This window comes from Otolemur garnettii, unplaced genomic scaffold, assembly GCF_000181295.1.
Source record: "Otolemur garnettii isolate 467f Iridium unplaced genomic scaffold, OtoGar3 scaffold00052, whole genome shotgun sequence".
NCBI lineage: Eukaryota > Metazoa > Chordata > Mammalia > Primates > Galagidae > Otolemur > Otolemur garnettii.
Window position 1 is genome coordinate 7,497,281 of NW_003852447.1, and position 3,710 is coordinate 7,500,990.

The following is a 3,710-nucleotide window of genomic DNA, read 5'->3' on the forward strand; positions in this document are numbered from 1 at the left end:
AAAAAAAAAAAAAAGAAAGAAAGAAAGAAAAACTGCCAAAGTGATTATATCCTTTTGTGTTCCTACTAGCATGTCTGTTAAGTTCCAGGTGCCCTGCAGTCCTTGCCAGGTGTTGCTGTTTTCAGTCAGGTAACCTTTAGGCGTTCAGTAGGGGAGGGATATGTCATGGTGGTTTTAATTTGCATTTCTCTAAAGGCAGTTAATGTTGGACATCTTTCCATGTGCTTATTTGCATTTAATAACATTTGCAGTTAATGTTGGACATCTTTCCTTGTGCTTATTTGCATTCATACATCATTTTTGGTGAAATATGTATTTAAATATTTTGTACATTACATAAATATGCAATATTGTATTGCAGATTTATTATTGCAAGAATCCTTTCTGTATCCTAGATAAGTCTTTTATTAGTCTTTGTTTTCCAAGTCTGTGGCTTGCCTTCCCGTTTACTAATACTATCTCTTACAGAGCTGAACTTTTAATTTTGAAGAGATGTAATTATTGATTTTTTTATAGTTCAAGATTGCTTTTCCTCTCTAAGGGATCTCTGAATTATTAAAGTTACAAGGATTTGGGGCCGGGTGCAGTGGCTCACGCCCATAATATGAGCACTCTGGGAGGCTGAGGCGGGTGGATTACTTGAGCTCACGAGTTTGAGACCAGCCTGAGCCAGAGTGAGACCCCATCTCTAAAAAATAGCCAGGCCTGTGGCAGACGCCTGTAGTCCCAGTTACTTGGGAGATTGAGGCAAGAGGATGGCTTGAGCCCAAGAGCATGGGGTTGCTGTGAGCTATGACACCATGACACTCTTGCCTGCATGGAGGTGATAAAGCAAGACTCTTGTCTCAAAAAAAAAAAAAAAAAGTTACAAAGATTTCACCCTATATTTCCTTTTAGAAATGTTATAGTTTTTGTTCTTATGTGAATTTATGATCCAGTTTGTGCTTTGTAATAAGGTAAAGATGAAGATTAAAATTTTTTGCTCAGTGAATGTATGGATTTTTGGTGGATTATTCTTGCATCGTTGTTAAAAACACAATATTTTCACCATTGAAATGCCCTGGCATCTTTGTTAAAAGTCATTTAATTACTTATGTGAGGTTCCGTTTTTGTGCTATTTATTCTGTAACATTTTTATGTCAGTACCATCTTGTCCTACAAGCAGGTAATGTGAGTTCTCTTTGTTCTTCTTTTTCAATAATTGTTTTGACTATTCCAAATCCTTTATATTTCCATATACATTTCAGAATTGGCTTTTCAATTTCTATAGAAGAGTCTGCTAGAATTTTCTTTGGGATTGCATTGCCTATGGAGATCAATTTGGGGAGAAATATCATAGTTTTGAATCATCTGATCCATGAACATAATTTATCTTTCCATTTTGAAGGCCTTTAATTTCTCTCAGGAATGATTTGCAATCTGTGTGTAAATCTCGTATGTATTTTGTTGAATTTATTCCTATTTCATATTTTATAATGCTCTTGTAAGTGGTATTTTCAAATTTCAACTTCTAGCTGTTTGTAGTTAGTATATACAACTGGTTTCAAATCATTTGTTTCCTGCAAGTTGTTGGCCTAAAGTTGTTCCTCACTTCTCCTTATTATCTCCTTTCATAGTTGTACGATTTGTGGTGATACTTCCTCCTTTATTTCTGATATTGATAATTTGTATCTTCCTTTTTCTTGATTGGTCTGCCTAATGTTTACAAGTTTTATTGAACTTTTCAAAGAACTAGCTTTTGGTTTTATAAATTTTCTGGATTAATTTTCTGTGTCCTATTTTAGTGGTTTCTGGCCCTTATCTTTATCCTTTCCTTCTTTTTGCTTATTTTGATCTTACTTGATCTTCTTTCCCTAGTTTTTTAATGCTTGATCTTAGCCAAGAAGTTGAGCAGCAATATTTTCCTAGTTTTTAAATGTAGGAGTCTAGATCATAGATTAAAGATCTTTTTTCTTTTCTATACGGGCATTTAGCATTATACATTTCCCTCCAACCAGGACATTAGCTGCATTTCTACAAACTTTGATATGCTGTGTTTTCATTTTGATTTCATTCAAAATATTTACTAATTTAGGTCGAGTGCAGTGTCTTACGTCTGTAATCCTAGCAGTCTGGGAGGCCGAGGCAGGTGGATTGCTTGAGTTCAAAGGTTTGAGACCAGCCTGAGCAAAAAGCAAGACCCCATATCTACTACTAAGTAGAAAAAAAACTGAGGCAAGAGGATCACTTGAGCCCAAGAGTTGGAGGTTGCTGTGAGCTATGATGATGTTGCGGCACTCTACCCAGGGTGACAGCTTGAGAGACTGTCTCAAAAAAGAAAATTACTAATTTATATTGTGACTTTTTCTTTGGCTCAAGGATTACCTAGGAGTAGATTGTTTAGCTTCCAAATTTGTGGGGGAATCTTCCAAATATCTTTCTGTTACTGATTTCTCGTTTAATTCTTATCTGTTTTGAGAACATACTTGTATAATTTCAATCCTTTTAAATTTGTTGAGATTTGTTTTATGGCCTATCCTGAAGCACTATATGCTTTCCATGTGCACTAGAAAAAAAATTTTTTTAGCTGCTTTTACATGGAGTGTTTTATTAATACCAATTAGATCAAGTTAGTGTTGTTCAAGTAATCTATATCATTGTAGATTTGGGGGGTTGCTGGTTCTATCAAATACTAAGAGAAGAGTGTGAAAGTTTCTATGTATAGCTGTGAATCTGTCTATTTTTCCTTTGACTTCTGTCAATTATCTTTTATATATTTTGAAGGTTTTTTTTTTTTTTTTTAGTGCACCATTCCTGGAAGTACTGCAATACCAGGTCGATACGTGGAGTGGATGGAGCAAGCTCTTATTGCAACTCCCTGCTCCAAAAATCCATTTAATATATTGTCCTCGGATAGAGGACGTATCAGATGTTAAATTGATAAGAACAGGTACTACACTGGATCTTAGCCAAAAGGCCGAGAAGCGATATATTTTGAAGTTTTTGATATTAAGTACAAAGACATTTAGAATTCTCTTTTTTTGAGACAGAGTCTCACTCAGTTGCCCTGGGTTGAGTTCTGTGGCATCACAGCTTATAGCAACCTCAAACTCTTAGGCTCAAGTGATTTTCTTACATGAGCCTCCCAAGTAGCTGGGACTACAGGTGTCTGCCACAATGCCCAGCTATTTTTTTGTTGTAGTTGTCATTGTTGTTTAGCAGGCCTGGGCTGGGTTGGAACCCGCCATCCCTGGTGTATGTGGCTGGTGCCCTAACCAATGGGCTATGGGCACTGAGCCCAAGAATGCTATTCTATTGTCTTATGGCTTTCATAGTTTTTGACAACAAGTTTGCTGTATGACGTTTCTTTCTTCCTTATTATATAATCTATCTCATTTTTCTGGGTTTTGGATGTGTGTGTGTGTAGACACAGTGTCTTGATGTGTCACCTGGGCTAGAATATGAATGTAATGGTGTCATTATAGCTCACTATGGCCTCAAACTCCTGGGCTTAAGCAATCCTCCTGCCTCAGCCTCCCATGTAGCTGGGACCTCAGGTGTGCAGCAGCATGCTTAGCTGATAATAAAAATCAGCTAAGTCTTGCTCTTTCTTAGGCTGGTCTTAAAATACTGGCCTCAAGAAATCCTCTCGGCTCGGCGCCTGTGGGTCAGGTGGCTAAGGCGCCAGCCACATACACCTAAGGTGGCGGGCTTGAATCCAGCTGGGGCCC

At 37.3% G+C, this 3,710-nt stretch overlaps 1 non-coding gene across 1 annotated transcript; it reads right to left on the reverse strand.

The window, feature by feature from the left end:
• Positions 1-2,777: 2,777 nt before the first annotated feature.
• LOC111726043 lies at positions 2,778-2,968 on the reverse strand. The gene has a single exon (XR_002773938.1). It is a non-coding gene; the product is annotated as a U2 spliceosomal RNA (small nuclear RNA).
• Positions 2,969-3,710: the final 742 nt, after the last annotated feature.